This window comes from Belonocnema kinseyi, chromosome 3 (genome assembly GCF_010883055.1).
Source record: "Belonocnema kinseyi isolate 2016_QV_RU_SX_M_011 chromosome 3, B_treatae_v1, whole genome shotgun sequence".
Lineage (NCBI taxonomy): Eukaryota > Metazoa > Arthropoda > Insecta > Hymenoptera > Cynipidae > Belonocnema > Belonocnema kinseyi.
The window spans coordinates 117,994,481-118,007,928 of NC_046659.1; the positions used below are offsets into that span (position 1 = coordinate 117,994,481).

The 13,448-nt window shown below is 23.4% G+C and overlaps 1 protein-coding gene across 3 annotated transcripts in view; it reads right to left on the reverse strand.

Annotated features, from left to right (window-relative positions):
• The window catches only part of LOC117169307 (RYamide receptor), a 265,162-nt gene extending 253,057 nt beyond the window's left edge, over nucleotides 1-12,105 (reverse strand). For all 3 annotated transcript variants that reach the window (XM_033355620.1, XM_033355618.1, XM_033355619.1), the window contains exon 1: nucleotides 11,748-12,105. The gene's annotated coding sequence lies outside the window, so the exon portion shown is untranslated. The remainder of the gene's footprint in view (nucleotides 1-11,747) is intronic.
• Nucleotides 12,106-13,448: the final 1,343 nt, after the last annotated feature.

Below are 13,448 nucleotides of genomic sequence, written 5' to 3' on the forward strand. Positions count from 1 at the left end.
TTTAAAAATTAACAAATTTCGTACAATCGTGTCGACGCAAATCATTATATACTTCATCAATTAATTTCAATTTTTGAATAAGGTTAAATAATTTTGAACTGTTGCACAACAAGAGCTCATTTTAAACAAAAATAATTTAAACTCCAAAAAGATTAAAAATTTCGAGAAAAAAAATGTTGTCATGTTATGTAGTGCTTTTCGTCGAAGGTTTGTATTTTTGATTAAGAAAAATCATCATATTACAGATTTTACAAAGTTTGTACAATTTTAGGTTATGTTTGCAATTAGTATCAGAAATCGATATTTTTAAATTAAAATCTTTGGTTTTCAATGAAAATACCATTTTCTTTTAATATTTGGGTTCTACTCGTTTTTTCAGCGGAAATTGTTATAAATTTAAAAGCAGATTCTTAATGTTTGAATAATTTTAGGTTATGTTAATATTTTTCTCATGGAAATAGTGACTTCAAACAATAAAACATTATATTTAAAAGATTTCACACTTCAAACAAATATTATATTACTTTTAAGTAACCGTTAGATTTTAAATTTCACCAATTTCATACCATTCTAGATAATTTTGGTTCTTTATGCCGGAAATCGATATATTGGATACAAAATCTTAGCATATCCAAAAGAATACCAATTTTTCGTTTAATTTTGGGCAATTCTAATATATTTAAAAATCAGTATTTTAAATTTGGAAGAATTATTCAATTTCAGATTTAAATAATTGTGTGCAATTTTAGGTTTCGTCGGAGTTTTACATAAGAAAATAGATATTTTCAATAATAAATCATTGTATTTAAAGAAAAATGCCATTTTTTACAATTTTGGGTTATGCTTGCGTTTTTTTACAGGAAATCGATATGAATTTCAATAAAGATTTCAAATTTTCAAATAATTATATTTCATATACATTTTTTCTAGGTAATCGGTAAATTTAAAAAATAAGGCAGTGAAAAAATCCTTGGATTACATATTTCACTAATTTTGTACAATTTTAGGTTATGTTAGAGTTTTATAACGAAAATCGATTTTTTTTTTTATAAAAGATAATTACATTTCAAAGAAGATTTTCAATTTTCGAATAATTTGAGGTTATGTTGACATTTTTCTTTACAAATCGGTGACTTTAAACAGTAAAATATTCGGTTTTAAAGCAGTCTTACTATTGCAAACAAATGTTATGTTGGTTTTATTAATCGAAAATTGATATTTAAAATTTTTTAAACTCATTACACTTCAGATATCTTTAATTTTGTACAATTTTAGGTTATGCTCGCAAATGGTACAAATTTTAAAAAAATGTACAACTGCTGAATCATTGCAGGTTTTGCTCAGATTTTTTTTGTTGGAAATTATTGAACTTGAACAATAAAACATTAGGTTTTAAACAATTATTCCTATAGTAAACAAGTGTTATGCTATTTTTTCGAAAACTGTTAGTTTTAATTTAGAAAAATCATTAGATTTCACATTGAAATAATATTTTTTTTAAATTTTAGGTTATGTTGGCTAAGGTAATCCAAAAATTGGATTTTTGTTTTTTGTTGATCAATCTCTCACCAAATTGTTTGTTTTCGGAAAAAAACAAATTCTGTCTCTTTTCAAATCGGTCAATATTGACCTGTGCGCCCCCCTCCCTGTAGGATTTTCAAATTGACATTCAGTTTTAAATGATCTCCTTGAATTATTGTGCCCGAGAAATGACTTAAAACGCAAAATAGCAGTTTTATGTACAATTTATGGTAAAGACTGTATTGTTTATTTTTCTTAAAATTAATTATGTTTATTCAAGCCTGAAGATTCAAAGTATTTTTTAACTAATTTTCAATTCATTAAACAATTTTTTAGCCTGTTATTTTATCAGTGTAATTGATCTGAAAAAATAACTATCAATAACGCAACTGTAGGAAAATGGTTGAATAATTATCAATGTTTAAAAAATATATTATTGTCTAAAACTGTAGCGTATAAGTTATAAAATAAAAAAATACTGAACAGTAAGCTAAATCCTATTCAATAAAAATAATTTATTTTTCGAAAATAAAACAAAAAAAAACAGTCTTTAGTATGAATTTCACAATAAGACTGCAAGTTTACATTTTTTCGGGCAAAATAGCGTTTTCTACCAAGAATAAATATTTTTAACAAAAAAACATAAGGTTTCAAAAAATGTTTATAGCATTTGAATGAAAATTTTATCGATTTTTAAAACATTGTTTTTGCATTTTTATGATTATTACTGTAGATCCTATAAAATACAAATATTTTGTATCAATATCATTTTTATATATTATTTTAAACAATACGTGAGATCAAAAAAATATAATGATCAGAAATAATTTATAAGGGATCCCTCTTTTCAAACTTTGCTTCTAAATATTATCATGATAAGAGAAAAGTTAGATACTAATTCTGTTTTATAAATAAACAAATCTTTCAGATTCTAGAGCGCAGCTTTGGAAAACAACCTTTTGCTAATAATCACGAGCGTATGCAAAACTGCATAGGGAAATAAGCCAGCTGTGAATACATTATTTGCCAATTGTCTTTTCTTGGGGATCAATATTTTTAGAGCTTGTCTTAATCATCCGGAACACGAAAACTTCATACAAATAAAAAAAGAAAAAAGGGATCTTTTTTTTAACGAGTCACAGATTTTTAATTCAGGAAAGAAAACTTCCCTGTCGAATTTCAGTAATCAGTATAGGTAATTTTATAACACTAGACTATTGCAAACGCGCGCCCCAAATTTTCTGTTATTAATTTTTATCATTTACTCAATTTTCGCAAAAATAATTTTTTGTTAAAAGTTCTTGGTCATTTAAATTCTTGCAGGAATTAAATTACCTTTATATAAATTAATATTGTGAACAAAATTAACAAGCTATTAATTAATGAGTTCGCAAAATAATAAAGATTAAACTAAAATTTTCATTGATACATTCAAATATAATTTGTACTTGATTTACTTTTCTTTCAATTTTAACTTCCACCTCTAAAATTTTAATTTATTAATAACTTTTTTAACTAATTTTCTAAAAAATTGAAACATGTAATTTAATTTAAAAACTGGAATTCAGATACCCATTTAAAAACAGCAAATATATTAAAAAAGTTATATAATTGTAACAGAAGTATATTAAATATACATAAACCTTCATTACACGATTTATAGCCAATATTCAATTACGTAATTTAAAAATAAATTATCGATAATTTGTGTTATGTGATAGAGAAAATTTAAAATTCGAACGTTATGTAACTTAATATTGTAGGAAATATTAATCAGTCAATAAGCAATTAAACACAATTACTTTCGTAGAAAAATTCAAATAATTGTAATTTTCTATTTTTTTAAGTTGAAATGTTATTTATATATATAATTTTGTGAAATAAATTCAGATATTCATTTCACAGCAAGACGAACATTTAAAAAAATTATATAACTGTAACAGAAATATGTTCAATATAAATGAACTTTTATTATACGAATAACGGCGAATATTCGATTGCATAATACAAAAGCTAATAATTAATCCATGTTAATTAATTGGAAAAATTAAAATTCAATTTACATTTAATAAAATACTGTAAAGTGTAAAACAAATGAAACAGTCACTTATTATTCAGTTTACAACATAAAGCAGTAAGGGATCCAACTTGAATTAAGTAACAGCTCAAGAGGGGGGTGGGGGTAAAACATTTGTTTACGATTTGTTAAGGCCGGTGGGAGTGGGCCCTTTACTCACGTGCAAACTTTTATCAAATTTGCAAAAACTTTCCCCTGAAAATTATCTTTTTTGTTTTAAATTTTATTGTTTGGTTGAAATTGTAACAATTTTTTGAAAAAGAAATCCTTTCTGGTTGGAAATCTAACTGTTTTGTTAAAAATTTGCCTTTTTAGCTTAGAAATTCAACTATTTTCTTAAAATTTTAACCTATTTTTTAAAATTCATATTTTGTTGCTGGTGAGTCAACTGAAATCTTTTTTGGATGCAAACTATTTTTTTTTTAAATTTGTCGTTTTGATTTAAAGGTCATATTTTTAATTATAAATTCAGCTTTTTTAAAATTAAAATGTAACTGTTTTTATGAAAATTGAACTATTTCCTAGCAAATTTACTTTATGTTGAAAATTCCGACTTTTTTGTTGAAAAGTCAATTTTAAATCTTTCGGGACGAAAATTCAACTTTTTCTTTGAACATTTTTAATTTTGATTTTAAAATTCACCTATTTTAGTAGAATTTTCATTTTTCATAGACAAAAATGCAACTGTTTGATTAAAATTTTAACAATATTGTTAAAATTCATGCTTTTTTGTTAAATATTCCGCTATTTTTATAAAAATTTAACTATTTCATAGATTAACTTAAGATTAAAAATTCTTAGTTTTTGGTATTGGAAAGTGAACTACAATTCTCTTTGGATGTAAATTTAACCATGTTTTTAATTCTTCTGTTTTAGAAGGATGTTTATCATTCTTGAATAAAAATGCAACAGTTCGGTTAATAGTTCAGCTCATTTTTGAAAATTTGTCTTTTTGATTTTAAAATTTACCTACTTTAACAGAAATTACACTTTGTTTGTAAAAATGCAACGGTTTGGTTGAAAATTCAACAACTATGTTGAAAAGACATATTTTTCGGTAAAAATTCTGCTGTTTAGTTGAAAATTTTACGAGAATTCATGCATTCGTTTTAATATAATTATTTTTTTGTTAAGTTCAAAAATTTTCATATTTCTTCGTTAAAAATGCAAATGTTTAGTGGAAATTAAACAATTTTATTAAATAGTCATTCTTTTTGGTTAAAAATTCTACCGTTTTTCTTTAAATTTACCTTCTTGATTTAAAAATTTATCTGTATTAGCAGAAATTTTATTTTTTCGTGAAAATGCAAATATTTTGTTTTAAATTCTTCTTCTTTGCTTGAGTATTCAACTTTTTTAGAAAGGTTTGGTTAAATCACTTTGTAGAAAATTTTACCTGTTTGGTAGAAAAAATTATTTTCTCATTTTCTAATTTCATGTTTGTAGGGTAAATTGCATCAGTTTCTTGGAAAATTATTTTATTGCTCAAAGTCATATTTTTTGTTGTCAATTTTTTTCTTGAGTGAAAAATCTCTATTTGTAGAAATTTCGTTTTTGCTTTTAGAATTCTTCTTTTTTTTATAAATTTTATCTTTTTTGATTGCAGTATAAACTATGACACTTTTGTTTGGAATTTATTTTTTTAGGTTAAAAATTCCACTATTATGCTGAAACGTCAATTATTTTGTTGAAAACTGAAGTATTTTGTTAAAAAGTCACATTTTATATTAGAAAAGACATTTTTATTGAAAATAAATAAATGAATTTTATAATTTGTATCTGAAATACTGATTTATTACGCCAATATTTATTTACAAAACTTTACTGCAAATTATCAATTTATGCTGCCTGATTAAAAAAAACATAAAATTAAATTTTTGTGTAATTTAATTTTGGGGAAAAAATTAATTAGCTAATCTTTCATTAATAAATTAACAAAATAGGAAGGATATTAAAAACCTTTAAAACTAATTCCACAAAATGTAAGTTTTAATAGAATCAGTTAATAATTAATTAGTCAGTTCAAAACATAAAAAGCAGTAAACAATTATTTCCATTGAAATTTTAAAATAATTTTTGCTTTATTACCTAATTAAAAATATTATCTAAATTAAATAAATTTATAAAAGTTAATAAAATACATTTAAAGTTTGAAGCAAATTGAAAATTAAATCATAATTTTAAATAAAAAGGTTCACCTAAAACTAAAAAAAAATGGATATGTACTAATGGCTGCGTGTTTTTGTATGTAGGATATTGTAAATCAGAATTTAAAACTGTGTTCATTGAAAAAATATCAAATATCAAGAGACCTATAACAAATACCTTCGTAATGGATTTTCCGGACAAAGGAAACATGCTCTGAAGCTTTAGCTCTGCTCACAATTATTTTCTTTTCTATCAGCACTTTTTTGTAAAAAACAGCTTTACCTAGATTAAAGGTTACCTTTTTTAATTGTGTGAAGCTCCCTTTAAATGAAAATAACTTACCAATATTGGCAATAATAGAAAAATATTGTACAATATTTATTGAAGAAATTTAATTTTCTTGAAATCGTATTACAAGCTCTTTCTATACCTGACCTGAATAAATCTTCTTCAATGTACGGTTTGTTATTTAAAAGAACAAGGATACATTTCATCCGGTCTTCATAAATTTATTTAAAGGGTATTCTCAAGGTCTTCTCTTTCAGGAATGGTTACCTGGAGACAAGAAAATGTTGTTATCCTAATATTCCTGACAGTTTCTTGTACGAAATGAAAAAACGTTTTTGGTTTATAATTTCCTAAAATTAAAAATATAGAGAATTTAAAAATACATTATTAAATATATTTAAAAATATTAAGTCTAAAAAAAAATGATGCAATAATAATTAATGACTTCGATTTGAAAAAATTTGTAATTAAAAAAATAGAAATTGAACGAATACAAATCGAAAATATTTCAAATCAAAATATTTAAAAAGGACAATTTTTGGCATGGAATGCGAATAAATACAACTTGGAAAGAATAAAAGACTTTTAAATCTTCGAATACTGTACAATTTTAAATTTTCATGTTGAAATTTAAAAACTTGGGAAATTTCAAACCGTTCAAAAATAATATTAAAAATTATGATATTCCTAATTAAAGGTGTTTTAAAATTTACAAATTTTCATTTTAATACTTTTCAATTGAAAGCGACTAAAATTTGACAATTCAAAATTAAAATCTAAGCCCATTTTTTTAAGGTAGAATGTCCTGAAATTATAGAATATGACATTCTTATAATATGGAAAAATTATTATTTAAAATTAAAATTAATTATACCAATTTTCCTTGAGATCTAAAAATAAATTCATTGTCATTTTTGTCTTGAAAAATGAGCAAAAATTATAAGCCATTAAAATGGAATTATTATTTTTAAAAACTTAAAAATAAAACTTAATTTTTAATGGGAAATATTTCGGATTAAAAAATGTATACAGAGGGACGCTAAAAGTTGAGCAAATCTGAAATTTATTTAACACTGCAAAGATTTCATACTCAGATTTTTAAAATTGTTTTATTTCGATTTTAAAGAAATTGAGATTTTATTATTTTATTTAAGAGCCTTCAAAATTGACTTATTTGAAATTAAGAACTTTTTAATTTGCATACATTTCAATTCGAAGCAATTAAAATACGCCAATTTGAAAATTATGTTTAAGTTGAGTGTTTAAAAGTAAAATCTTCTAAAATTATAGAATTTTTCGAAATATTTATTCATACAAAATTATCATTTTTTATGAAGATCGATTAAATAAAATTCTCAAAGATTAAGAAATAAATTTATCGTCATTTTCGACGATTGAAATGGAAAAAACTTTAATTATAACTCCCTAAAATTAAATTCCTAAAAAATAAGTATAAAAAAAAGTATTTTTAAATTCGAAACATTAAAAATAAAAAAATCGAGTTTGGATGTTGAAAATTAAAGAAATCCGAATTTTATTTCAATTTCTAAAACTTTTAGACTAAAATTCTTCAAATTGGATTTTGAAGTCTGATATTTATAATTCCCTGAAATTATAGAAAGGAAAATTCAAATTACTTAACAAATTATATACTAACATAAAAATTGATTAGAAATTCTTTTCGAGATTTAAAATTGATCATAAAATTTTCCTGTGATAAAAAAATTAATTCACCGTTATTTCCGTTATTTAAAATAAAAACATTTTCTGTTATAATATTATAAATTAAAATTATTTCAATAAAAAATTTTAAAGAGAAGTAATTATAGGTCGTACAGAAAATTCTACTACGGGATTTTGAAGTAGAAGGAATCTGAACTTCATTTAAAACTACAAAATTTTTATTCTTAAAGAATTCGGATATTAATACTTTTTTCACTCAGAAACTTTTAAATTTCAATTATTTGAACTAGAATTAAATCGTTAAAAAATTTAATAATTTTTAAAATCATTATTTTACTATTGAAGATTCAAACATTTTAATTTTGACGTATTTTGATTTTAAGCAACACAATTTTTAACTTTTTTTATTTTAAATCGTTGAAATGTCAATACTTCATTTAGAATTAATATTTAATTTTTAAATCTTCTTATCAAATATGTTTCAATTGTAATTGAATCATTTTTTGAGCTTCTAAATAAAATATATTGCATTGAAAATTCGAAACAAATATAAAACGATAACGCTATCATTCCAATTTTTGGAATTTCACAAATTTTAGCCCTTCAATTAAAAATTTTTTTTAAAACTAGAGTTAAGAATCCGAGACTACAATTTTTAAAATTGAATTCTTGGAAACTCAAAGAAATTAAAATCATATTATTTTTATTAATGAGCGTTCAGAGTTGAATTATTCAAAATTTAAAACTTTTAAACCTAAATATTTTTCAATTTCTAAGATCAATAAATTAATTTATCGTCATTTCCATCGTTCAAAATGTCAACATTTCAAATTATACACTATTAAAATTGAATTATTCTCCAAAAAATGTTTAAAATAAAAAGTAATTATAAATAAAGAACATCAAAATAAAAAAAATCTGCTACGGAAATTTGAAAATTAAACATATCCAAACTTCATTTTAAAGTAAAAAAATGGTACTGTTGCAATTGAAAGCTTTCAAAATTGAATGATATAAAGTTACAAAAATCGGCATTTAAATGATTTTCTGTTCCATGCGATTAAAATTTGACAACTCAAAATTGAAAAATAAATTCAATGTTTTAAACTGAAATCTGCTGAAATGATAGAGTTTTTGTTGTAAAAAAACACTATAATTTATCATTAAAACTCATTAGACAAAATTTTGTAAGTTACAAAAATAACTTTTAAAATTGAATTATCGAAAAATCGACATGCAAAATAATTCTAAATAAAAAACATTAAAAGTTTCTACCAAGGAACATTGGATGTAAAACTAATCTTAATTGAATTGGAAACTAAAAAAATTGTAGGTGACAAATTTTTAAATTGGACAATTGGAAATTCAAAGGAATTGAGATTGTAGAATTTTTATTTAAAAGTGTTCAAAACTGAACGATTTTATATAAAAAAATTTAACTAAAATCATTTTCAAATTTTCAATTCAAAGCGATTCAAATTGTAAATTTGAAATTTATAGAAATAAATTCTTTATATTGGTAATAAATTATAATTTAACACTAAAATTAATTAGGAAATTTTTTGCAACATTGAAAAATAAATTCACACCTTGAAAGAGAATACATTTTAACTATATCAATCAAAATTTGAATATTTTAAATCGGTATTATTTTTAATTAAGAATGTTCAAGATTGAATATAGTTAAAAATTTGAAACTTTTGAATTTAAATAATTTTCAATTTGAAGCGATTAAAATGGGACAGTTTGAAATTTATATCTAAATTAAGTGTTTAGAAGCCTAAATTATAAAATTACAGAATTTAAAATATTTTTTCTACATAATAAATTAGAGTTGTTCCTTAAAATTATTTATATAAATCTTTCTTTAAATAAAAGATACAGTCATTGTCATGTATATCTTTGCCATAAGAAGTATTCAATTATAAACGTATGAATTTAAATTATTTAAAAAGAAAACTGTTAGAGATAAGTAACTTTAGGTAGGAAAAATAAAAAAATTATACTACGGAAAATTGGACGTATCTGAACTTTATCTAGAATTGAAAACATGTTGAAACACCAAAAATTTTTTTGATAATACTTTTTTATATTTAGTTTCTTTGAAATTTTAATTATTTCAAGTGGAAATGAATTGTTTAAAAATAAACAATGTGTAATTGTTTAGTTTCCTTTGAAGATTCAGAACGAAATTTGTACGTATTTTGATTTTTTGCAAAACAATTTTTAACTTTTTAATTTGAAATCTTTTTATCATTAAGACTGCATTCAGAATTATTATTCATTCTTTAAATCTTCCCATAAAATATTTTGCAATGTTAAGCAAATTATTAAAAGTCTTAAACTAAAAATCGGACAACTTTAAGATATTACGTTAAAAAGTGAAAAAAATAATTATTATTAGAAGAATATCGTTAAGACTCCAATTTTGGAACCTTTACATTTTTTTTAATTTTTCAATATTTTGAAAGATTTTCAAATTAACAAATTTAATTTTAAATGCCTAGTTTTAAATTCTTTGGATTTTTACTGCTTGAATTTGAAAAATTATTGTCTTAGTATTTGGTTTTAATTGTTTTTCATTTATTCTGGAGGAATTTAATTCAAAAGTCTTTCATTTAATATTCCATAATTATGAAAATTAAAAAACCAGACAATTTTTTAGTTTCATATTTGAATTTGAAACTGAAACACTGTGAAATTAAATTTGAAAACAGGAAAAATCAAGTGACATTCAAAGTGACTATGTAGATGTTTTTACTAAACAATTTGATTAGTGTTAAAAAAATGACATATAATTTCATCGTTCAAAATTAAAGAATTTGAAATATTTTAAATCTTTCAAATTTAATTATTTTAAAAACTTTGAAGATTAGATGCTTTTTAATTGTAAGCTTTGAACATTATTTAATTGAAACATGAAGTAGTAAAAATCGAACAATTTCAAACTTTGTTTAAAGATAAAATAATTATGAAATTAGGCTCTTCAAACACATGCATTAAAAATAATTGATAAAAAATTATATGTAATAAATAATTATAAAAAAGGGAGTAAATTATTATAATAAATTTATTTCATAATTATAACTTGAGAGTCACTTTATGAATAGAAATTTACTTCTTTGCAGTTCCTTCTCTAAGGGAAAATATCTTTTACTGAAGAAGGAACAACCAAGAAGTAAATCTTCATTAATAAAATTACTCTCTTGTCTCGTTCTAAATCACTTTTTTAATTTGTTTTAACTTTGTCCCTTTGTGCTCGGATTTGTTGCAAAGTTCAAAAGAAAATTACTAACGATTCTGATCAAACTTTCGACTTTTATGTACATCAAAGTGTCAAAGGCTCTTGCCTCGACGTAGCTTACATATTTAATTTTTTAATTAAAAATTCTCTTTTCAGAAAAAATTTATCTGAAAGCACTTTTACTTCCTTGTTTAAAATTATTTTAGGAATTTATAGCAAGTTTTCCTGTAGCACTTTTATGTGTGAAATTTATTATTATTAGAAAAATAGAATAAAATCATAAAGCTTAAAAAAATCACCAGTGCTCTGCTCATCGTGATGAAAAATTAGATTTTTTTTATGTTTACCATCGGATGTAAAGTATAAACTTTATCGTTCATAAAAAACTCTTGCAGAGAATCGCATTAATGTTTCTAATCCCTTAAGTATTTTTTTTAAATGGACGGATTTTATATAAAATACTCTGAGGTTTGCCGTAACGGTTAGGAAACTTTAATGAGTTGCAAAGGATTACATTTTTTAGTAAGAAAGTTTTGCGGAAAGAGAATTTGAAGAAATTTTTTTTTTGTATTCTGCAGGAAATTTCGAGGTAAAAATTAAACTTTGATGAAAAAACTTTACTAATATTAACTACGGGTTTTCCACCACCATAAATAATTTTTTCGGTAAATAAAAATCATTTTCTTCATAAAAATTGATTCCAAATTTCAATTTTGTGAATGCTGTTAAAAAACATTGAAATATTTTGTTACTAATCCTCAATTTTGTATAAATCATCTAATTTACCTGGCTCTTCTTATACGTAATATCCTGCATCTTTTTCCACTATGAAAGAACTCGATTTACATTTCCGCAGCTGCGGAAGAACGTTCTATAAAATCCGTTAGTTTCATCGCTATTATTCGAATCCATCCTCATGTCGTAATCAAACCGCAAAAATAAATTTCCTCACTAGAAAAAGTCTTTTGATGCACAGCGGAACCATTTTTAGTAACAGGGAGCATTGAAAAAAAAATAATAATAAAAAAATCGAAAAAGTTCTAACCATATGGATAAAGTTTTATGGATTACTTTGTCTTTTTGTTTTTTTCCGTATTGATAGTACTATCAATTTTTATAAAGAAGCGACGAGGACGAGCTTTCACCGGTTGCGGCTCATCGCAAACTGAATAGGACTTGGGAGCTTTCCCTCTGAAAAGCTCCCGCTTCAGTTTGGATTGCGCGTTGGGTGCTGAACTATATCCTATATGAGCATTTCCGTTATCAGAAGCGCAAGGACCTATTTTCCCTAATACACCAATATTGCAGGGTATATATATATATATACATATATATGTATAGGAACTCAGAAATGCATGAAGTTGGAAAGTCACAGTAATTGCAGCAGTAAGTTATATGCGCATATGAAAATACGAGCACATAAAATATTCCGGAATTATTTATTTTTCAAGATGTCAAATATTGCAATTTATATTATTGTATTTTAAAAAAATAAAGATTATAAAAATGTATAGGTCCTCTCTAACACTCCCCTCCCTCCTCTAAAAAATCGTAACAAAAATCCACTCCTCTCTTACTGTATATAAAAAAAATTCGGATAAAGCTCAAACTTTCAAAGAGAGGCACATTTTCAAAAAAAGTGTTGAATTTTCATCAAAACAATTTTGAATTGACTTTTCAACACAAAATTATGAATTTTAAACAAAAGGAAAATATTCTAGAAATAGATAAACTTTTGATTAAAAAAAAATTCCACTTTCCCAACAAATATTTTTCATCCAAAAAGATTACAGTTGACTTATCAGCAGCAAAATATCAATTTTGAGCAAAAGGTTAATGTTCTACGAAAAGAGTAGAATTTTTAAACAAAAAGACTAATTTCTAACAAAACAGTTGAATTTGCAACCAATAAGGATGTCTGTTTCAGAAAAATGTTAAATTTCCAGCTAAGTAATAAATCGAACTAAAAAGATAATCTTTAAGAGAAAGTGTTTGCAAATTTGCTAAAATTACGTACATGAGTAAAACCCTCTCCCTAATCGTAACAAAATGTCTCAATCCCCCACCACCCTCCCTAAGCTCTTACTTTGCCGTGAAAATCGACAAAAACTGTTCGAATCCTTGTATCATTTTATTTTTGCAAAAAAATGTTAAAAAAATTGTAATTAATTATTGAAAATTCAGTTAACGGTGCTTTAAAAGAACGCCACTGACGCCAAATAGAATATGAAAGAGTGGAATTACTGCAAAATATTATTCAATTTTGAAATTACAATAATTAAGAAATATTACATATTGTTACAAATATTATTATTAATGTTTGAATTTATAATTGTAAATTTTCAAAATTAAATATAGTTTAATTTTGAAAGACTCTTGAATGTTAAAAATGTGAAATTATAAACAAATTAATTTTCAAGAATTATATTTTAAAGGTATCTGGAATATATTTTTTAACTAGTTTAAATTTGAAGATTCATAATGAAT